Source organism: Vicia villosa, linkage group LG6, assembly GCF_029867415.1.
Source record: "Vicia villosa cultivar HV-30 ecotype Madison, WI linkage group LG6, Vvil1.0, whole genome shotgun sequence".
Taxonomy (NCBI): domain Eukaryota; kingdom Viridiplantae; phylum Streptophyta; class Magnoliopsida; order Fabales; family Fabaceae; genus Vicia; species Vicia villosa.
In genome coordinates this window covers 54238314-54264008 of record NC_081185.1, presented here as the reverse complement: position 1 = coordinate 54264008, position 25695 = coordinate 54238314, and positions in this window count along the sequence as shown.

Below are 25695 nucleotides of genomic sequence, written 5' to 3'. Positions count from 1 at the left end.
GTGGAGAAAATGAGAAGGGCGGTAACATCGTGGAGGGACCTACAAGACCTAAATGTGGAAGGCTGGGGAAAAGTACCAGAAATCTTGGAGAAGAAGGATCGCTTAGGGTTGGGATATCAACCGTCAAAGATCACAAGCACTGTGAAGGAGGAACAACAATTCCCCCCGATTATGCAGACTTTCGTGACAGGCGGGTATGAACATGTGTCTATGATATCTAACATGGACTCTAAGGAGGGAACATCCAACTTCATCCGAAGGGTCAGGTCAGGAGAGCAGCTCAAAAATTGGACAAGCCTGGAGATACCGGATATAATTTTCATTTTAAAGTAATTTGCTTTTTATGGTTTTTTCCTTTTAAAAAAAAAAACAATAACGCTCATGCCTCGCCCGAAGCATAGAGTTGGTTTGTAAGGGCCCCATTTATTTTCAATTTAAGGTTTATCAATAAAATTTTCGTTTGCGTTTTGGTATTGAAAACATTGTCTCTTCTTGCATTTATTTCTTTTCAAAATGACAAATAAACATTTTCACAAAAAAAGACACATCCATATATGCATACTAAAAACAAAACATAAAACATGTGCAGATCACCTTCTAACACTACCGATAATAATACTGCTGAAACTCAATATAAACTCGAGGCTCTCGCTAATCAGTCCGAGGAAGGGGATGAGGAAGACGATGAACATCCGGAAGAATTTTCAAGGTTAATGGACAAGGAATCCAAAAGCATGCTCCCTCCTCAGGAGGCCATTGACATCATAAAATTGGGTACAGACAAAGAACCTAAGGAAATCAAAATTGGGGCAACACTGAACGAGGACGTGAAAGCAATGCTGATCAAGCTCCTCCACGAGTATGCAGAGATATTTGCTTGGTCATACCGTGACATGCCGGGGTTAGATACGGACATCGTCGTACATAGGTTACTGCTTAAAGAAGGGTGTGCACCCGTCAGACAAAAGCCAGAAGGGTTTGACCGGACATGGATAACAAAATCCGAGAAGAGGTACTCAAATAGTTTGACGCAGGATTTCTTGCCGTGGTTGACTATCCACCATGGATTGCCAACAAAGTGCCAGTTCCTAAGAAAGATGGGAAAGTACACATGTGTGTGGATTACAGGGATCTAAACAAAGCAAGTCCGAAAGACGACTTTCCACTACCACACATAGATGTACTGGTGGGCAATACAGGACAGGCTTCGGTGTTCTCCTTCATGGATGGGTTCTCTAGGTATAATCAAATCAAAATGGCTCCCGAGGACATGGAGAAAACAACCTTCATGACATCCTGGGGCACCTTCTGCTACAAGGTAATGCCTTTTGGATTGCGAAATGTAGGGGCAACATACCAACGAGCCATGGTCACATTGTTCCATGACATGATTCACAAGGAGGTCAAAGTATACGTGAATGATATGATGGCTAAGTCCGGTACGGAAGAGGAGCATATTACACACCTGCCGAAGTTGTTCGAGCGCTTAAAGAAGTTCAAGCTAAGGTTGAACCCGAACAAGTGTACATTTGGTGTAAGGTCAGGAAAGCTTTTGGGATTCATTGTGAGCCAACGAGGCATAGAGGTAGATCCCGACAAGGTGAAGGCTATACAAGAAATGCCTATTCCAAGGACAGAAAAAGAGGTTCGTGGGTTCTTGGGTCGATTGAATTACATGTCAAGGTTTATCTCACATCCAACAGCCACGTGTGAGCCTATATCCAAGCTACTAAAGAAAGATCAGCCGATCAGGTGGAATGACGATTGTCAAGTAGCCTTCGAAGCTATAAATAGCTACTTACAAGAACCACCAATACTCATACCTCCCGTACTAGGGAGACCGCTGATCATGTATCTCAGAGTTCTCGAAAGGTCTATGGGATGTGTACTGGGGAAACAGGATGAAACAGGAAGAAAAGAGCACACTGTTTAGTATCTTAGCAAGAATTCACGGATTACGAATCTCGGTATTCACCATTGGAAAAGACATGTTGTGCCCTAGCATGAACCTCCAAACGTCTACGGCAATATATGCTGAACCATTCCACATGGTTGATATCAAGGATGGATCCGTTGAAATACGTGTTTGAAAAACAGGCTCTCACGGGTAGAATCGCAAGGTGGCAAATGTTACTGTCAGAATACGACATACAATATGTCACTCAAAAGGCAATAAAAGGGAGTGTATTGGCAGAACATCTTGCTCACCAACCTCTCGAGGAATATCAATCTATGAAGTTTGACTTTCCTGACGCGAACATTATGGTGGTAAGGGTCTATGAAATAACAGGACCCGGCGAAGGACCTGAACCAGGGGCAATATGGAAACTTATGTTCGACGGGGCCTCAAATGCACTAGGACATGGTATAGGGGCAGTCTTGATATCTCCTGACAATCGTCACTTACCTTTCACTGCGAGACTATGCTTCGACTGCACCAACAATATTGCAGAGTACGAAGCATGCATATTGGGGTTAGAAGCTGCAATCGATGTAAGGATTAAACTGCTTGAGGTGTATTGGGATTCAGCACTGGTAATCCACCAAGTCAGTAAAGAATGGGATACTCGAGATACAAAGCTAATCCCATACCGGGACCTCATACTGGAGTTAATGGCTGAATTTGAGACAATCACTTTCACTCATATCCCAAGGGAAGAGAATCAAATGGCTGATGCACTGGCGAAGCTTTCCTCTACGTTCAAAGTAACTTGGCCAAACCGCGAGCCCCGGATAACGGTTAGACACTTTGATGAGCCTGCCTATTTTCTCACAATCGAGGAGCAGCCTGATGATAAACCATGGTACCACGATATCAAAAGGTACATGGAGAAACAAGAATACCCAGAGAATGCCTCTACGATTGACAAAAAGACACTAAGGAGGTTGGTTGCCAAGTTCTTCCTGAGTGGGACTGTCCTATACAAACGGAATTATGACTCGGTGTTATTAAGGTGTGTGGATAAAAATGACGCCAAGGAGATTATCAAAGAAGTACACGAAGGAAACTTTGGAACCCATGCAAATGGACATTCAATGGGGAGAAAAATGCTACGAGCAGGGAACTAGTGGTTAACAATGGAGGCTGATTGCTTCTAATATGCAAGAACATGTCACAAATGCCAGATCTACGCTAACAAAATACATATGCCGCCAAATCCGTTGAACATTCTGAGTTCACCATGGCCATTTGCAATGTGGGGATAGGTCGCCATAGATTATTTCACCGAATGGGTTGAAGCTGCTTCTTACACCAACGTGACAAGACAAGTGGTAACTTGGTTCATTAAGCATAACATCATATGCCGGTATGGGGTTCCAAATAGGATTTTCACTGACAATGGGTCGAATCTAAACAACAACATCATGAAGGAGCTATACGAGGAGTCAAGATCGAACATCACAATTATTCACCATACAGGCGTAAGATGAATGGCGCTGTTGAAGCTGCAAATAAGAATATCAAAAAGATAATACAAAAGATGGTGAAAACATACAAGGATTGGCACGAAATGCTTCCCTTCGCCTTACACGGTTACAGAACCTCGGTGTGCACATCCACGGGAGCAACACCATTCTCTTTGGTTTACGGTATGGAAGCAGTCCTCCCTATCGAAGTGGAGATTCTTTCATTAAGGGTCCTGGCTGACACAAAGTTAGAAGAATCGGAATGGGTAAAAACTCGTTTTGATCAGCTTAATCTCGTTGAAGAAAAGCGACTGACAGCTTTGTGTCACTAGAAACTCTATCAGAAAAGGATGAAAAAGGTGTTCGATAAAAAGGTCCGTCCTCGAACTTACAAAGAAGGTGATGCCGTCCTCAAGAAAATTCTACTACCTCGACTTGATGCCCGGGGAAAATGGACACCTAACTACGAAGGTCCATATGTCGTAAAAACAGTATTCTCAGGAGGAGCACTTGTTCTCACTACAATGGATGGGGATGAGCTACCGCACCTAATCAATTCTGATGCGGTCAAGAAGTATTACGCCTAGCAACGGTAGGATCATAGGCTATGAGCCGAAGGCAAACTACAAAGAATAAGGATTCTTGCAATCATCTACTTCTAAGGTCAAAGGATTACTGGGCCCTCGATAACAAAGGAGCAACGACAGTATTAATATCATTTCTATTTATCATTTTCTTTTTCGAATTTTTGTACATCCGCCGATTCAAGGCTGTCATACCCCAAAATTTGCCCATACTATTTCTCTTGTTCAAACTCAAGTCAAGGCACATTGCTCAAAGACACCTCTCCTAAACAAAGGCCCAAGAAACTAGGGCTTGTGGTTTCCTGAAGAAAATCAATGAAACAAAGGCTCCAAAGCATCTCATATGGTTTATGATGTTTCAAACTACCTCCATGACAAAATTCAGGGCTCAATTCAAAGAGTTGACCACTCAGTTGCTCAGAAAGTCAACGGTCGACTAATTTGGTCTAAAAGTCAACTGTGGTCAAAGTGCAGTCAAAACTCCTGATTTTTTGTCAACATCCTTATTTTGAAGTATCAGTCACCATTTGATCAAGTATTGATCATGGTTCACCAAGAAAAGATCAGAAATCAACAAATTCAAAAGTTTCTAAATTAGGGTTTTCATTAAAGAAAGTCAACTAAACTTTGACCAGCCATAAATCCTACATGGAACATCAGAAATTTCCCATCCAAAGCTCATTTTTAAGTAAATTGAATTCTCTACAAATTTGTCACTCACATGCCAAGTCAAAAAATGCTTCATTTGAGAGATATGGATCAAAAGATTATAGGTCCTTTTTGAAAGTCAACCAAAAGCAGTTTTTTTCCAAAGCCCATATCATCAAGATAAATTATTCAAATGGGAAAAAGCTTCCAAAGCGGCTTGTAGAGGACATCTTGAGGGTTTCCAAAAAGTCCTAGAACTCCTCCATATCTTAAAAGCTGAGAGAGATATGCCTTGTCAAAGTTGGACAATTTTTGAGGAAAAAATGTGAAGTAAAGGGCTCCAAAATGAATCTTTTTGCAAAAAGACCCAATCTTTTTTTATTCAATCTTGTTCCCGAAGCCATCAAAGATATCCAATCTTAAAGCCACGAAAATATTATGAATACTTGATTTTATTTGAAATTTTTTTATTCATTTAAGTCATATATTTAGTCAATATTTGAAGAAAATTGAAAAGATTGGATTTCCATTTAATTCCAATCATAATCAATCATCAATTAGACAATATATTTTATTCAAATTCATGGGACAGAAGATTGGAAAAGATTGGATTGAAATTGGCCTATTTTAGAAGGTTTTACAAATCAAATTTCTCAAAACTTCAAGTAAAGATTTAAAGAGATTCACCTCAAATTTGTTGACCTATTTCACACTATTATAAGTAGTGAGCAAGGGCAGACCCCTAGGACACGTTTTTGCAGCCTCAAGAACACTAACCTAGTTTCCAAAAAACTCAAGAAAATTTGGAATTCGGTTTCGAATTTAGAGGGCAATTCAAGAAGGTTTGAAGACTCCAATACGATCCTTGAAGGTTTTTGAAGCTTTTTGGATACACACACGCAAACAACACTTCCAGAAATACCTCCATTTAGCCTCGGTATGTATGGATTTAAATTTGTTCGATTACTCTAATTCATATGGCATAGACATGTTTTGATTGCATAAACTTGCTTGTTATGATGTGTGGATGGTTTCTGGATGATTAATTGGCTTATTATGTGCTTGTTTGAGGATTCACCATGTTAGGGTTTATGGATCTTGAATTAGGGCTTTTCGGTTAACAAAAAATTAGGACAAATCATATAGATCATGGAACTCGTGACCTCTGGACGATCACAATGGAGGGGTCGCGAAAAATTTCTGGTTTGTTTTGGCTGCTTTTTGGTTTTCACAGGTATAGAAATCTTGGCCTTTTATAGCGCTTCTGCAAAAAGCGCTGTAAAAACGCTGTCTGCAATTTCCCACCGAAGAAGACGATGTGTGGCAGCGTCTGATAGGCCAGGTTTGAATTGGCTTTGGCGCGCAGAATTTTGGAGTGATGTGGGATCTGGTGCTTCTCGGACTCGCGCGTACGACGCACCCACACTCTCTTAGCCACTTGATCATCATCCCAACAGATCCAACGCACAGGGGGTTGCTGGTGCACCATGGACCTTCCTGAACCTGCCACACTGGATTTTTACGCTAAGTTTTTTAATCTTTTCTTATTTTCTTTTTAGTTTTGGTTTAATAATAAGTTTTCTTATTCTTTTTTTTTATAAAAAATAAAATTAAAATTGTTTTTATATTATGAACTTTTTTCTTTTCCTAAAAAATAATTTTTTTCTTAATTAAATAAATTAGGTTTTTTTAGTTAGAATTTAAGATTTGATTTTTAGTCTTAATAATTTGATAATTATTTTTATTTTTTATTTGATTTAATTAGTTAATTAATTTTTATTAATTGATAAAAAATAAATATTAGGGTTAGGATATTTAATCGAAACCTAATTTTCACCGATTTAATTAAATAGGTTGAAAACCAATAATTAATTAAATTAATTTTATTTATTCTATTAAAATTAGTCAATTTGTACCCTAATCAGGGTTTGCGAAGATCATGCCTACACTAAAATTCTCTCTTTGTTGTGCAGTTTTTCAGAGTTAGCACCAGGGTTTCCTCCGACTACAAGCCATATGAGATCAAAGCTAAGTCCCTGATTCTATTCTTTTAATTTAAATATTTATTTTTGCCTTTTATTTTAATTATTTCTTTTTGCCCTTCTGATTTAAAATTATGGTTTTATATTCAATACCAATGAACTGGCCATACACTCACCCCTTTGTGTTTATTTTTCTTTTTCAAATTTTCAGGGTTAGCCAACCGTCAAAGCTCGATTAGTCGGTAACCCTAAAACCTCACTCATTTTGATTTCTTCTTTAAATTATTACTTATGTCAAACCCTATTGGGGTTTAAGTTTATTGCTTTTTCTTTTTTCCCCATCCCCGTGGCTGATTATGTAATTGTTTCCTGGTTGTATTGTGTGGCCTTGAAGGCACTTAAAACTGCATATTATATTAACTGTGTGGTTAGTAATCCTAGGGAGTGGTAACCTCGAATTGAATTAGAATCATTAATTTTATAATATGATTTATTTTGAATCTGATCACGTGATTGTTGCACCCACACACCTTTTATGGTACCCCTCTCGTTGCCTGTTGCCTGTTGCCTGTTGCCTTGTTGCCTTGTGTTTTTCAGTGCAGAATAGCCAAGTCCCTCGAATACGAGGATACCTCAGCAATGTTGCCCTAGTTCATTCAGATCATAAGTCCCTAATGATGCTGCCTTCGATTCGCTAATATGATCTTGTCCCTCGAAGTTGCCTACGAAATGCTGAGGTATCCTCTGGTTGCCTAAACGAAAAATGGCTATTCTAATCCTTCCCTTAGACTACCTGCCCTTCTATGGCAGGGACAGTCATATGGCGAACGATAATGCGACGACCCTTCAACCTCCAAATAAAAGGACTTCCCTACCCTCCTATGGTATGGATAGCCCTGAAAGGCTAAAATAACATTTTTCATCTAACCAGGTAATTTGCCCCTAATTGCTTTGCTCTGGTTTAAAAATCTTTTTTTTACACTTCTTCTTAAAAACCTTCAAAAAGGCTACGCTCATTTACGAGCTAAAGTCCTTATTTCTTCTTCTATACATTTCTAAACTTTTGGTTACAAAATAGCAAAGCAATTAAGAGCCCATGGATGCAAAGGGTGCCTCACACCTTCCCTTTGTATAAATTACCCCCGAACTCAGTTTTTATTTAAAAGGTTTTTCCTGTTCTTTTAGCCTTTCTGTTAATTTGGATAAATAAAAGTCGGTGGCGACTCTTGCTTACCGCGACATTTCGATAAAGTCAGTTCACCGTATTACAAAACTGGCGACTCTGCTGGGGAGAATTTTCTTATAAAAGAGGGGTTACCTTAAAAGCTTAGGATTCACTTAAAATGTTTTCTATTGTTTGCTTTGTTTGCTTTATTTTTGCAGGGCTATTTTGGTTATTTTGTTGTGTGAAAGATCCTAACCCGGATCTGAGTACCTTAGGTAAATGGCATGACATCAAGGAGACTGCAAAGCGTATACTGATGTGGTTGATCTGATGGCCATCGTTAGTGTGACACATTGATTTGTCCTGGTGTTCCATGATATGATTCACAAAGAGATAGAGGTCTATGTTGATGATATGATTGCAAAGTCCAACACCGAAGAAGAACATCTGGTCCACCTGCAGAAGTTGTTTGATAGGTAGAAGAAATACAAGCTGAGACTGAATCCAAATAAGTGTACTTTTGGTGTGAGGTCTGGTAAACTACTAGGTTTTGTTGTTAGCATCAAAGGTATTGAAGTTGATCCTGCGAAATTAAAAGCCATACAAGAAATGCCGGTTCCACGGAATGAGAAAGAAGTTAGAGGATTCTTGGGACGTTTAAACTACATTGCCAGGTTTATTTCCCATCTGACCGCTACTTGTGAGCCAATCTTCAAACTACTGAGGAAAGATCAAGCAGTGAAATGGAACGACCAATGTCAAGAAGCTTTCGACAAAATCAAGAAATACCTTCAAGAACCTCCAATTATGATACCACCTGTTGAAGGAAGACCTCTAATTATGTACTTAACAGTATTGGAGAACTCAATGGGGTGTGTACTGGGGCAACATGACGAGTCTGGTCGAAAAGAGCATGCAATATACTACCTTAGCAAAAATTTTACCGACTATGAAACAAGATACTCATTGCTCGAGAAAACTTGCTGTGCTTTGGCATGGGCTGCTCGCCGACTAAGACAGTATATGTTGAACCATACCACTTTATTGATCTCTAGAATGGATCCTATCAAGTACGTGTTCGAGAAACCCGCTCTCTCAGGACGAATAGCAAGATGGCAGATGATATTAACAGAGTACGACATCTAGTATACGACACAGAAGGCAATCAAAGGAAGTGTGTTAGCAGATCATTTGGCCCAGCAAGCTGTAGACGAGTATAAATCTATGAGTTTTGAATTCCCAGACTAGGATGTTATGCTTGTTACTGATTATAAAAAACCTGGTCCGGATGTAGGACCTGAGCTAGGATACCGATGGACCATGGTTTTTGATGGAGCTTCGAACGCACTTGGTAATGGTATTGGCGCTGTGATTATTTCTCCGGCAGGTGGACACACTCCTTTTTCAGCAAGACTGTGTTTCAATTGTACCAACAATATGGCTGAGTATGAAGCGTGTATCTTAGGTCTCAGAGCTGCTATCGACCTAAGAATCAAATTCTTGGAAGTATATGGGGATTCAGCCTTAGTAATTAGTCAGATTAAAGGAGAATGGGACATGAAGCATCCTAATCTTATGCCTTATAAAGATTTAGTGTTATCTTTGATTCCACACTTCGAAGAGATTACTTTTGAACATATTCCCCGAGAGGAGAATCAATTGGCAGACGCATTAGCTACTATGTCATCCATGTTCAAGGTCAGATCAGATAATGAGGCTCCTATAGTTATTATTGAAAGACACGACGAACCAGCATACTACTACGAGATAGTTACTGCTTCCAATGGACATCGTTTCATCCTTGTGGCTATTGATTCTTTCACCAAATGTGTAGAAGCTGCCTCATTCGCCTCCGTTACTAAGAACGTGGTGGCTCGATTCATTAAGCACAACCTTATTTGTCGATATGGCATCCCCGAAAGGATTATCACAAACAACGGTACCAACCTGAACAACAAAATGATTACTGAACTTTGCACGCAGTTCAAGATCAAACACCACAACTCTTCTTCCTATAGACCAAAGATGAATGGCGCAGTGGAGGCCGCCAATAAGAACATAAAGAAGATTGTGCAGAAGATGACCGTTACTTACAAAGATTGGCACGAGATGTTACCATTCGCTCTTCATGGTTACCGTACCTCAGCACGTACCTCAACTGGGGCAACCCCATTCTCACTAGTCTATGGCATGGAAGCTGTGTTACCGATTGAAGTTCGGATTCCGTCTCTGAGGATCATGAAAGATGCAGAGTTAGATGAAGAAGAATGGATTCAGACTTGACTAGATCAGATAAACCTGATTGACGAGAAGAGGCTTCCGGCTGTTTGTCATGGACAGTTATATCAGAAACGTATGATCAAGGCATTTAACAAGAGAGTCAAGCAACATGCATACAAAACTGGTGACTTGGTCATAAAGAGAATTATTCTACCGCAAGGTGATCCTAGGGGCAAATGGACGCCCACATATGAAGGACCATTCGTGATCAAGAAAATATTCTCTAGAGGAGCAATGATACTCACTACTATGGATGGCGAAGACTTTCCGCATCCTGTGAACGTAGACATAGTCAAAAAATACTACGCATAAATACGACCCGCTAGGTCGACGTACCTAGGCAAAATTTAGGGATATATATATAAAAATGTACACCCGGCAAGTTGAAAACCCGAAAGGGCGGCCTAAGCAAAAGTTAAGGATTAAAGCATACGACTATGTCTCGTTCAGATCATCCATCATTCAATTCCATCAACAATATCAAGTTCAAAGGGCACGGACCAATTCAATCATCTTTCTCCAACAAGCAAGGGATGAGATGCTCGAAGACATATTAGCAATAGCAGAATTGAAACTCAATAGGATTGTTTCCACATAGCTATTTTTCTTTTGTTTTACTTTTGTACCTTTCTAAAAGCACACAAATGTTCTTTTATTATTTTGTACCTCATCTTTCTATTGTTCTGAGTTTTTCTCTTTCTCGAATACGCAAACGTCCAATGATAATTTTGAATGAACATATGCATATGAACATGATTATCATTTATCTTTTCTTTTTGCAAAAAGCCCTATGATTAGTAAAAAGATAGGAGAGGAAAATAGACAATGTCTGAAGCAATCCAGAAGTCCTCCCTCAGAGTTAATAATATGGAGGAATCCCCACAGAGTAATCATTAAGAAGACATCTCCAAATACTCGACAAAAGACTTAGCGCCTCAACGGAATTCACGTCTTCAACACTGCCGGTTCTCCGATGCTTTGCTCTCCTCCCAACATGGGTTATTAATACCTCTTATCCCCAATCAGGGTACATCAAGCTACTGTTTATCCCCAAGCAGAAGTCATAAATCCCCCAGCTGTATATCTTCAAAACAAAATAAAGACAGCAGGGTCCCGATCAGGACAAATCACATGATATGAATCAAGATCATACATCGCATACATGTCCATATATTTGCACATGATGTCTCATGATAAACTCATGCATAACATACAAAGTTTCTCATTTATTTTGAGGGACTCATTACATAATACATGCATCATGACATTGCACAAAAATTGCTATACCTATTGCAGGATACAGGTACAGACAAATGAACGAAATCTCTCCGACTTTCCAAGATCTAATTTAGCTACTACGAACGGTACTGTCATGGTCAACGCTCAAAGATCTAATTCCATCATCACGAACAGTGTGGACACGATCATTTTAAAATATCTAATTTAGTTACTACGAACGGTACTGACACGGTCAACTCTCAGAGATCTAATTCCATCATCACGAACGGTGTGGACACGATCAATTACCTCCTCAGTCTAATTCAGTTACTACGAACGGTGCTGACACGATAAGAGATCTAATTCTATCATCACGAACAGTGTAGACACGATCATCTTTCCAAGTTCTAATTCAGTTGCTACGAACGGTACTGACACGATCAACCTTTAAGGATCTAATTCTATCATCACGAACGGTGTAGACACGATCATCTTTCCAAGAACTAATTCAGGTATTACGAATGGTACTGACGCGATCAACTCTCAAAGATCTAATTCATCTACTACGAACAGTAATGACACGATCAACATTCAAACAACTAATTCTCAAACACTTCAGACATAGTCTAATGCATGCTCATCTGGGTGGCATCTCTAATCCCATCCCCCGATGGTACAAATTTTTGGGGTACTCTAGTGCTCAATCCTCTTCCACCTTCAGATACCGATTGGCATACAAACCACTCTACATCTTCAGGTTTAAGAAAATTAAACAGGGGCAGCTGTCATACCCCAAAATTTTCCCATACTATTTCTCTTGTTCAAACTCAAGTCAAGGCACATTGCTCAAAGACACCCCTCCTAAACAAAGGCCCAAGAAACTAGGGCTTGTGGTTTCCTGAAGAAAATTAATGAAACAAAAGCTCCAAGGCATCTCATATGGTTTATGATGTTTCAAACTACCTCCATGACAAAATTTACGGCTCAATTCAAAGAGTTGACCACTCAGTTGCTCAGAAAGTCAACAGTCGACTAATTTGGCCTAAAAATCAACTATGGTCAAAGTGCAGTCAAAACTCCTGATTTTTTGTCAACATCCTTATTTTGAAGTATAATTCACCATTTGATCAAGTATTGATCATGGTTCACCAAGAAAAGATCAGAAATCAACAAATTCAAAAGTTTCTAAATTAGGGTTTTCGTAGGAGAAAGTCAACTGAACTTTGACCAGCCATAACTCCTACATGGAACATCAGAAATTTCCCATCCAAAGCTCATTTTGAAGGAAATTGAATTCTCTACAAATTTGTCTCTCACATGCCAAGTCTAAAAATGCTTCATTTGAGAGATAAGGATCAAAAGATTATAGGTCCTTTTTGAAAGTCAACCAAAAGCATTTTTTTGCCAAAGCCCATATCATCAAGATAAATTCTTCAAATGGGAAAAATCTTCCAAAGTGGCTTGTAGAGGACATCTTGAGGTTTCCAAAAAGTCCTAGAACTCCTCCATATCTTAAAAACTGAGAGAGATATGCCTTGTCAAAGTTGGACAATGTTTGATTCAAGGGCTCCAAAATGAATCTTTTTGCAAAAGGACCCAATCTTTTTTGATTCAATCTTGTTCCCCAAACCATCAAAGATATCCAGTCTTAAAGCCACGAAACTATTACAAATACTTGATTTTATTTGATTTTTTTATTCATTTAAGTCATATATTTAGTCAATATTTGAAGAAAATTGAAATGATTGGATTTCCTTTTAATTCCAATCATAATCAATCATCAATTAGACAATATATTTTATTCAAATTCATGGGAAAGAAGATTGGAAAAGATTGGATTGAAATTGGCCTATTTTATAAGGTTTTACAAATCAAATTTCTCAAAACTTCGAGTAAAGATTTAAAGAGATTCACCTCAAATTTGTTGACATATTTCACACTATTATAGGTAGTGAGCAAGGGCAGACCCCTAGGACACGTTTTTGCAGCCTCAAGAACACTAAGCTAGTTTCCAAAAACTCAAGAAAATTTGGAATTCGGTTTCAAATTTAGAGGGCAATTCAAGAAGGTTTGAAGACTCCAATACTATCCTTGAAGGTTTTTGAAGCTTTTTGGATACACACACGCAAACAACACTTCTAGAAATACTTCCATTTAGCCTCGGTATGTATGGATTTAAATTTGTTCGATTACTCTAGTTCATATGGCATAGACATGTTTTGATTGCATAAACTTGCTTGTTATGATGTGTGGATGGTTTCTGGATGATTAATTGGCTTATTATGTGCGTGTTTGAGGATTCACCATGTTAGGGTTTATGGATCTTGAATTAGGGCTTTTCGATTAATAAAAAATTAGGACAAATCATATAGATCATGGAACTTGTGACCTCTGGACGATCACAATGGAGGGGTCGCGAAAAATTTCTGGTTTGTTTTGGCTGCTTTTTGGTTTTCACAAGTAAAGAAAGCTTTGCGTGAATAGTACAACGCTGCATTTAATGTTTCATACTTTTGTCAACTACCTCGAGCCTTACTTTTTCTGCTTTTACTGACTTTGCCTTTTGTAGCTCTGAACGTTCCGTTTGTCAGTCAGAGATTAGACGTTACAGCCTTTCATCTTGTACTTTCTTCTGGACTCAGATTTGTAGATAACAACGTTTGAATATCAGAGCCATCAGCTTTGGTGTAGAGCATCTTCTGTCTTCTGACTTTGAAGAGCTTTGAGCGTGATACCATCATAACTTTAGAGCTTGTTCTTCTGACTTCTATTCTTCTGATGCTTTCCAGTTCATGTTCTGACTCTGCATGACCATCTTCTGATGTCTTGCCAGAGCATGTTTTGATGAAGCCATCCAGAACTTTCTGAGTCAGTTGCCTCTGAGCGCTGATTTGTGCATACTCTTTATATATTTCCTGAAATGATAATTGCAAAGGATTAGAGTACCACATTATCTTATACAAAATTCATACATAATGTTATCGTCAAAACAAAGAATATTGATCAGAACATTTCTTGTTCTAACAAGATGATCTAAAGAAAGCTGGCGTAGTTCAAGATCTAACAGTTGTCTGTTTGAGTACTCTGAATGCTCACACTCTGAGGAAAATGAAGCTGATTGAAAAGGTCATTTCTTCACCCATAGTGGTCAGTGAGATTTTGTCAAGAAGAACCCCAGTGGATGACTTTATGCTGTTCTTCTATCTGGAGTCATGCCTAAGGGACAAATCAGAGTTTGATCCAGCTTGGCTACGAGGCAGAAGTATTCCCTCTCTGGATGACTTAAACAAGAAGACGAAGAAGAGAAAAACCACTGGAGAAGGTCCTTCCAACCCTTTGAAGAAGAAGAAGAAGAAAAGATCAGGTATTTCTATATCTAGCTCTGTACCTTCTTCTGTTAATGTTTCTGAACAAGTATCAACAACAGACCCTCTCTCTCTTTCAAAATCCCTAGATCATCTGAAGAGCATAAGAAAATTATAGATGATATAGATGAGATAGATGACTTTATCTTAGACTCTGATTCTGAACTTCCCCCACAACAAAAATAACCATCTTCTTATATTCCACCATCTTCATCCACCATCTCAAAAGGAAAACAACCATTTCAATCCCCCGAACCTATCATTCTGAACCCTCCACCTCTCAATGTTATCTTCCCACCTAATACCTTCTCCACTTCACAACCACAATCCTCTCAACCTCAATCATCTGCACCTTTATCTTCTCCACCTCAACCAACATCTTCTGTACCTCAAACCCAACCAACATCTCCAATATCTGAACCTCAACCAGCAGTTGACATTCCTGTCTTCTGTGATTTCTCTGAACCATCCTCTCCATCCTCTGATTCTCTCTTTGACCCCCAGCGTAACCCAACTCCTTCTTCTGATCCAACAATTGTTATTGTTGACTCTGATCTTGAAGAAACATCCTCACCCCTCTCAACCACCTCACACCCTCTTTCTAATAGACCTTCTCAGCCATACCTCCTTTCAAAACCCCAAGAGCCCATAACCATTATTAGACCCACCCCATCTCTACCCTCTGTTGATACTTGTTTTCAAGTACTTAACTACAGGGTACAGAACAGGTTTGAAATTCTGAAGGCTGCCCATGACAATAAGCTGGATCATGTGGCTGTTGGAAAACTCTTGGACGTGTTTACCAAAGAGCTGCAAGCTGAAGTTCTGGATCTTCAGAAAATTTGTGTCTCTGAAGCTCCTGGTCTAGCTGGTCTAGCTATGGACTTTGGTCATTGGAAGGCTCTTTAGGATCTCAAAAAGTGGAAGTCTTTGTGTCATACCCCAATTTTTGACCTAAGATACCACCTCATATCATCTGCATATGCATCATTTGCATCTCTAACAAATTGCATAGCTTGTGTTTGCTACTTGTGACTCAGCAGGATTTGATCAGGAAATCACTCATCAGTACAAGTAACAATCAATTAGGGTTTTGTTCTCCCTTCATTTCAAATGAATCATCTTCATCAACAATCAACATTTGGTCCTCAGAGATTCATTTCAACAAGCTCAAAGGCTCTGAATCGACTGAATTAGGGTTTTGACTGAAGACAACATACTCTTGACTTTTACTCAGAATTTGACATAATGACTTGGGACATGACCTCAAGACCCCAAGTACATCATTTTGACCTAATCCATTAGCTCAAGACATCTCCTACACAAAGATTGATCAGACAAATCCTCAGATCAGGGTTTTGAATTATCAGGGACCAAAATCAGGGATCACATTTGGGAAACCCTAAAAATCTCCAGGAAGTCAATCAAAGGTTTCAATCATCCTCAAATAATCCCTATGACAACATACAATGGAAATTACACCTCAATTCAAGACCTACAGTCATCAATTTCATCAGGTCGACAATTAGGGTTTTTTGACCTAATTCATCTGAACAACTGACTTTTTAATCAGGACATGGTGTCACAACTCAAACTATGGTTCAATATCCTCTAATGTCTCAATGTGATTCATTCATACCATTCATTTGATAAGGATAGCTTGGTTCATTTGAAATCTCCAGAAACGCGATTCGTCTGAAAAAGTCAACTGTACAAGATCACCATTGACTTTTGGGGAATTTTGGTCAACCATGACTTTTGAAGTTTTAAATCATCAATATATGATATATGAAGTCATTTGATCAAGAAAAATCAAGAAAAATCAATCAAGAATCAAAAAGTCAAAGTTTGACTTTCCATACTTAGAAAATTTTCTAAGTGTTTTTCAATGGTTTTTTCCAAACTTTGGAAGGGAATTTCTCAAAATTTCACCTACAAACTGAAAAAAACTTCCAACACGAAAGTTGTAGATTTTGATCCAATAAACAACTTTGACAAATATAAATTTTTTCCATAAGATCAATCATTTAAGAGATATGGTGCTTCAAAGTTGGTACTTTTTGAAAACTTCACTTAAAACTTCATTTTTCTCAAAGTTCATGGATCTTTTTCACCCATTTCCTTAAAGGTCTTGAAGAAACTTTCAACTAGGGTTTTGAAGTGTGTAATATGAGCTTTCCAAAATGTCCAAGAGCATGAAAAAATGTGGAGTGTAGCCATGGTTTTGAATTTTGACATTAGTGAACTTTTTCACTTGAATTTTCACCATTTTTCACTAAGTTTCAAGACTACATGACCTATAATCCAAGCAATGATGCATAGAAGCAATGATTGAATGATATTTTCTGATTTGAAGATCAGAATGGAAGAGGATAGGAAGCTTGGAAATTAACCATGGTTTAGTTACTTTTAACCATATGCATTAAATGCAAAAGATGCCATTTTATCTCTTAAGCCAAGTCATCATTCTTGATCAACTTGCAAGAGCTTTGTATTCAGAAACTTTGGCCTATAAATAGAGGTTCAAATCACTCTTCAATTCACACCAAAACCTCACAATTATAGGTTTTCTCTCTTCTTTCTTAGAATGCAAGTTTCTTAAGTTTCAAAGAGGTGAAATTCTCAACCTCTAAACCTTTGAAGTTCTGACCAAAGTGAGGGTTCTAACATCTCATAAACATCAAATGTGATGTGTTTGATCCATCCACACACCCCAAAAACACCTAAATCTCAGAATCACTCTTCAACCACCATGTTTGCATAAAGAGAGCCTTATCATGCCAAAATTCACACCAGCCCATATCTGTCCAAGTTAATCATCCAAACACATTCCATATATCATATATGAGCTATACCAATCATCATCCATGACCTGAAACACCTCCATCATCAAATTCGATCCTCACTTCAAAGCAACTGCAGATCGGGTTCCATGGATATACTCAGGTGAATTCAATCCATTCCAAGCAATCAAACATGTTCCATAAGGTCCACTAAAGCTGTTCAGATCATCAAACAACAACTGGAACTTCTCTTTTGCAGAAATCAATTTCCAGATTGGCCGTTTTTGAAGGTAAGTAACATGAACTTCAAACTCTAACATACATGCATCATAAATGAAAAACTGGTTTACCATCTTGTTTCTGCACTATCACTGATCATTAACCCTCAATCAATTGCATCATATCATGATCATACACGATTTCACATTGAATTTCAGTTTTAGGGTTCTTCGTGTTCATCACAAAATTGACCCCCTTAGAGTGAAAATAAATGAATTCTGAGATCACCATCATGTTCCTTGTGAAAAACCGAGTGAGATAGACCCTTTAATCGATCCAAACAACACAGTTTTGAAGATTTTTGAATTTCAGTTATGGTGTGTTCTTGGCGCCAGATTTTCGTTCAAAGAATTCAAATATTTGTTTTAAAATATAATGAGTTGAAAGCGTATCATAAACAAGCTGCACACGCAGCTCAGCTGGTTAGTGTTTTGGTTGGTAAGCACTAGGGCGTGGGTTCAAACCCTTTGGGAGACAAAACCAATTTTTTATCACCTTTTTTCTTCATTTTTTTAACAAACTTTATCTAATTATTTAACCAATCAAATTAACTCATTTTTTATTCATTTTTACACACTTCTTATTTAATATACCTATTTTTGACAACATTAAAAAAAATCACAAAAAAAGATTTATTTAATATGTTTTAATTAGGTTTAAAATGACATGTTTTTAAGTATTTTTAAATACTTTAAATATTGTTTTTTTTCATTATTTGTTAACCTAATCACTTGTAAATATTTTTTTGTGATCAAACCCTAATCACTTAGGTCTTAATTAAGTATTAAAACTTGTTTTAACTTAATTAAGTTGACTTTTGTCAAATTCAAATCGTTTTAAAACGAGCGATCACGATTCTTTTTCAAACGATAAACCACTTCTTTTTGATTAAATTCTTTTGACTAATCAATTAATTTTCAAAACAGTGGGGCCTCTCGAATATTAGAGAGTATAAGACCCACTCCTTTTTCTTTTTACACAGTCTTTTTATTCAAAATAAATAAACTTTCTTTCAAAACAAACTTTCAAACCGTTTTTCAAACGACGCGTCTGCTTTTCAAATATGCCATGGGCCTCCATGTAGGTATAAGTCCCGAGCCCTTTCGTACATACCCATTCCAGTACATGAAATTAGGTATTTCATTGTACGTCTTTTTGTACATACACCTTTTTGTACATACCTCGATCAGTTTGACTTTTTAACTTTGAATAACAAACCAAAAATGAAGGTTTCCTTAAATCTTCCCAAAAATATACCATGGGCCTCCATGTAGGTATAAGTCCCAAGCCCCTTTGTAAATACCTGTTTACATAGCTTTGAATAAATTCAAGTGGACCTCTCCCCGAGTGTGAGTCCCGAGCCCTATGTATACAAATGGATCATGCTTACAGGTATATTTCCTTCATAAACTCCATTATATACACACACACTTTGTCATATATATAATTTTTCATACTTGTTCATGTTTGTTCGTACTTGTTCATACTTGTGATTGTGTTATATGCTCATTCAACTTAGTACAACACTAGGTTCCCCATAGCCTCCTATTGGGCTTCGTGCAAAGAATCTCCACTAGTTTAGGTTAGGACATAGAGTATGGTTTCCCGGTGAAATCGCTCTAAGAGCTCAAACCAACTATACCATGCCTCCCCTTGGGCTTTGTACAAACGAGTGACCCTCCCATAGCCTCCTCTTGGGCTTACAATGCAAGGACCCTGGATTGTCCCTCCCATAGCCTCCTCTTGGGCTTACAATGCAAGGACCCTCGGATAGCCTCCTCTTGGGCTTCGTACAAGGACCCACGGGCTTCTTATAAGCATCCCCAATATCCAAATCAAATACCCTAGGAGATTAGACATTTTTCATCTCTATGCTAGGAGTATCTCTTCTATATCATCACAAACAATCAATCAATCAAAATCAAACTTTTTTTGCCACAAGGCTGGCTAATCAATCAAATTTCTTTTGCCACAAGGCTGGCTAATCAATCAAACCGTTTTACCACCGTACTGGATGATTAATCAAAGTTTTTGTCACAAGGCTGACTTCATTGAAACTTTTGCCACAAGGCTGGCTGATTAATCAAAACTTTTTGTCACAAGGCTGACTTCATTGAAAGTTTTTGCCACAAGGCTGGTTAAACAACAAAAACATCTTTATCATTCTAAGCACCCTAAGTGGCATGGCCCCGGGCTTATAATGAAAAGATTTTCAAACAAAAACAAACAGATGTATGTGATGATATAGATTAGATACATCGAACATTTAGATGACATTTGTCTCTTTTCCTTTGCTTCCACTAGCATAAGTGGGAACTACGATTGCTCTGACTTTCTCAACATCCCTTTGAGAATACGTAGGCACAAGGTCGATCCTTGGCGAGCAAAACAAAACAAAAAAAACATTCAAACCTTAGCACCCGTAGACCCGAGCTACAGATGCTCTGATTCCCTCTAAGGGATATGTATGCAGAGGATCGCGATGATCTTTGCGAGCATAATCAAACAAACACCTTAGGTCCCACCTATTTCACAACAGAACCTTCACCGTAGCATAGAATAAAAAACAATAAAGAACCCTGTAGAGTACTACAGATACGTTGGGTGCTAATACCTTCCCTTCGTATAACCAACCCTCTTACCCAAGATCTCCCCCCACTTTTTAGGTTATTGCAGCTTTTTTCCTTTTCCTACTTTGGAAATAATAAAAAGTTTGGTCGGTACAAAAGAAAAATCATTTTTTTGAGCACTCGAGCCCAAAGAAGGCATCAGGTGTCTCATCCCACAAAAAAGAGGAACAAAACGATTTTTCGCCCGCGACACTTTGGAGGCAGAATCCTCTGTTGATGTTGTATCTGAGGCTGGTGAGATGGAGCTTGATTCTGATGAGATGGTAATTGACAATCCTCTACCTTTGGTGGTTTGGAAGCCAAAACAATATCCTTTTGCCCCTAAGGATTTTGTTCTGCTGACAGGGGACATGGAAACTCCGTTTTCTTGGTTTAACACTAATCTAGTTGCTCAACCATTGGTTCAACCCATTCTTCTTTTGTTGTCAGTTCCTCAACTTCTGAAGTGTGGAACACCCTGAAGGAACTTAAGAAGAATCAAGAAGATGTCTTTAATCGTCTGGCCAAGCAAGATGATACAAACAAAGAGATCAAGACCTAGACTCAGAAGTCTAAAGAGACTTCTAAGAAGCAAGCAGAAGATACCGCTGAGATCAAGAACATCCTAACCCTCTTAGCTTCTAAGTTGTCTTAGTCTGTGTCTTATATTTCTTGCATCTGTTTTGTTAACATTTTGTTTATCAATAAAGTCTGTTCTTTCCCTTTCATTCTTTGCCTTCATCTGAATCTTTTATAATGCTTTTTGATGACTGACAAAAAGGGGGAGAAATGTATTAATTGAATTGATTTTATTATACCAGTGGCTGGGCTTAAGTCTCAACATTTTCTAACAAAAAATTGCAAAGCTCTGTATCTGAAAGTGTTTGCAGGAATATAATGCTCTGAAAATCTAAAAAAGGGGAGAAACATATTTTATCTGTTTAAGGGAGAAAAGCAGTTTGATGTTCTGAAGATCTTAAATATAAATGAATGAAATTATAAAGATCTGAAGCAAACAAAAGTTGATGTGGTGATACGCTGACTGTCTAAGGAAAATTCAAAGCTCTGAAGCTGTTCAAAGAAAGCTCTGAATCATTCTCAGATAAAGCTCAACTGTAAAGTCTCTTCTGAAATGGAAAATACTCGGGGAAGTCTTTTTATAGCAATTTCATCTGGTATTTATTTAAGGGGGAGATTATTAATTTCAGGTGGAGATAGATTTAACATGCTCTAATTATTTGCTTTATGCTTTCATCTGTTTCATCTCTTATTTTGGATACAAATTCATATCAATTTTATATGTTTTTGTCATCATCAAAAAGGGGGAGATTGTTAGAACATGAAATGTTCTGATCATATTTTCTAGTTTTGATGATAACATTAGATATGAATTTTGTATAAGACAATTTGGTACTCTAATAAATTACGTTTTCCATTTCAGGAAAAATATAAAAGAGTATGCACTGCATTATCCTTCAGATGCTCTGTCTTAAATTTTCTGGATGGCTTCATCAGAACATGGTCTTGAAGACATCAAAAGATGATATTCAAGTTGTCAGATCATGTCAAGACGAAGCAAGCTCTAAGCTCTAAAGATATCACGCTCTAAAGAACTTCCAAAGGCTAAAGCGTTGAAGTTCTGATCTGCACCAAATGCTGGAAACTCTGATGAACAAAGCTTAATATAAAGTCATAGTCCAAAACATAAGCAAATGATGAAAAGACTAACTAGACTAGTCTGTTGTTCGGACAAAAGGAACGTTGGAAGTATGGCTACAAAAGGCAAAGTCAGATGTAGCAGTTATTGCAAGGCTCGAGGTAGTTGACAAAAGTGTGAAACATTAAATGTAACGTTGTACTGTACACGCAAAGCATTAAATGCAGGACTGTTCAACGGTCATATTCTCACGCCTATAAAAGGAAGAAGTCAGCAAGGAGAAATGTTAGAAAGCCCACGTTCATTTTAAATATTCTCATCATCTGACTCTAAACCTTCTCACGCTAAAAGCTAAAAAACAAAGAAGTAAATCTTCATCTTCAAGCTCACACACTTTTGTAATCTTAGTGAGTTATAGAACTTAAGCTTAAGAGAAAAATCACTTGGTGATTACAAATTTATTAGAAGCAACATTAATCTCTTGTATTTGATTATATCCTTGTAAACCACAATTCCTCGAGTGATCAAGTTGTTATCTGTAGACTCAAGAAGACTTAGAGGTTGATCTAAGTTCAGAACCAATGTAATCATTTTTTATTAGTGGATTAAATCCTCAGTGGAGGTAATTCACCTGTGAGGGTGGACTGGAGGTAGTTTGAGTTCAAATGAACCAGGATAAAAATAATTGTGTTCATTATTTTTATCTTCCAAAAAGAAACAACCCTTATTCAATCCCCCCTTTCTAAGTATTTTTCACTCCTTCAGAATCTACAGGTCAGCATACAAATTAAATAAAATACAAAGCTTAGAATTAAATGGGAAGCCGTTAGAAACATCATCATAAGAAAAACGGTTACAACATTTAAAAGGAACAATTCCCGAGGTTGAATGAGGAAGCAAGCCACATGCAGCGCATCGGAAAGACAAGCTTAACCAAAGAAACACGCCATCAGCTGCAATCATCATGTTGAAGATAAGATTCTGCCAAGAACAACACTTGTCATTAAAGCTTCAATCTAGACAAAGTATTCAAAGCAATATTCAAACAAATCTCAACGGCTAGATTCCAATGGTAACTCATCAAGCTATATATATATATATATATATATATATATATATATATATATATATATATATATATATATCAAATTTCAAACTGATAGGGTGCCCATTCGTACACCAAAAATGCATTGAATATGCATCCAAAGTGTGAACCCATGGTGCAACTACAGAGTGCAGAAAAAGAGAAATCTTGAGAGAAAATCTGTAGAGAGAAGCTGAGCATGAAAGTATAAATGAAGAAATGTGAAATCATGCATCAGAAGTTACACAAGAGGCAACACATACTCATTATGTGATGAATCAATCCATAGTGTTATCATACACTAACCATAAGCCTACTGTCATACCTCAAAATTTGCCCGTCTTATATCTAACATTTAAATTTATTTTAACTTTGGTTTTATAAGTTTTTATTCAATTTTACTTACATTTTAACAATAATATTTATTTACATAAAAATATGTAACAGTCACTTTAAATTATTTGTATTTTCTAAATAAACAAATTTTTGCTAGACAATTTACATGTTTTATAGTGCTATTTTATTTTGAGTATATTGAATAGCATAATTAGCAAGAAAACACATCTAAATACTTATTAGTGTCCAAAGTTACTGGTTTGAATCTTAAATTTTGACATTTTTTCTCTTTTGTTGTTATTAAATTTATTTTATTCAAAAAAATCACATAAAATATATTTTTATTCTAATTTTCATTACTAATTTCTTTTTTAAATACTTTTCCCCTTTCACTATTAGATTTAATCAGACGTTAATTTATATGAAAAAAATAAAGAAAGTCTATTTTATTTTTATTATTTTTAGTGCTATTTTTACTTTATTCTATTTTTAGAAATCCATTATTTTTCCTTTTAGTCATTATTTACCATTTAAGAAAAGAAAAAGAAAGAGTTTTTTTATTTTATTTAGCGTTGGTTACTATTATTATTTGCTAATGCTATTATAATATTTGTTATTTTGTAATTACTATTGTCTAAATATTATTAGTTTATTTATAAAAAAAAAAAAATCAAAACGTGACGTTTTTAGCATATTGAAGTAAAGACTGAATCATTTTTCTAATGACTAGTATCAACAAAATAAACCATCATTCATGTTAATATCAGAAAATCCCAAGAATCAGAACCAATAGGGACCAAATTTTTTTAAAAATGATTTTTATAGTGTTATCAAAATTTGCGAAAAAATTTTTTACAAAGAAATTTTTTATAAAAGCTTCAAATGAAAAATCTGTTTGAATAGTTATTCTTAAAATGTGATTTTAGGTATTTCATCTATTTATGGGAAAAATTTGGATATCAAAATTTCAAAAAATCACTTAATTTTGAAGCTATTTCAAATAGATTTTCATAAAAATCATTTTTGAAATACAACTTTTTGAAAAAATTATGATTTTTACTAAGTTTTGGTCTTCAATTATGTATGTTTATGTTATAGGATGTCAAATTAAGTGTTTCATTTTAAAAAAAACGAATATAAAAAAACTTGTAATATTTTGAAAAACGGTTTTAGAAAATCTATTTTAAAAAATACAAAGAAAAAATCCATTTTTTTAAAGTTGAAACAAACTGGCCCTAAAAGCCATTCAAAGAAATGTTTAAATGAATTCCAAATTTGAACAACTCAATAAATTCTCTTCATCATAATTCTCACTATAAAAACCGCAACAAACTCATCAACCGGGGAGACGGAACAAAAGCACTGCAAGCCATACCCTTACCAAAGTTCTTGCTTACGGTGAAATCTTTGAAGTTTCACATCTGAAACTTCGAAGCTTTATGATAGGAGGTGCAATTAGCTATTTTAATTAGTAACATAATGTTAGTAGCTATTTTATTTTGAATGTTTGGTTAAATTGGGCTTTTAGTAGTGTTTGAGCCTTTAACTTTATTATCATTAGAAGTACTATATATTGTAGTCTCATTGAGACATTAGGTATGAAGAATCAAATGAAGTTTATTTTTATCCTTTTTGTTTTATTTACTCATTTAAATGTTTTCCCTCTTTCATTTTAGAAACCCTAGCTCTAAGTCTTCTTGGTAGGAATTATCTTCTTATCAATTGGTGCTTTCATTTCGATCTCATTCTCTCAAATGATATGGCTTTTCCATTGTTCTATGGAGAAGAAGAAGATGCATACTGGTGGATTCTTTGCATTGAGAAAATGTTCAAAGAGCAAAGAACACGGGAAACACTAAAAATTATGAAAGCTATCACATCATTTCGAGGTCGTGCTCTTCAATGGTGGATATGGAGATCTCAATACAAACCACTGACTAATTGGGATTCATTCACTACCGTGTTTCTCTATCATTTTAAACCTGAATGGAGAGAAATTTTGCCAATAGAAGATGAGGAGGAGCAGCCAGATCAGGAATCGATGAAATTTATAGCTGAAACTTCTTTTCATGAAGAATTTGTTGTCGAACAAGTTCCTGCAATTAATGGGGACCTAATAGATTTGAATCTTTCCCCCACTGTTAAGCACAAAGAAACTCATTTGTCTTTCTCCAAAGCATCTACACCTTGTGGTGAAATTAGATATTCTGCATCTGAAACAATTCCTATGGCTAAACATTTATCCAAATGCTTGGATTCTCACGACATTGCTCATTTCATGATTCCGCCGAAACCAC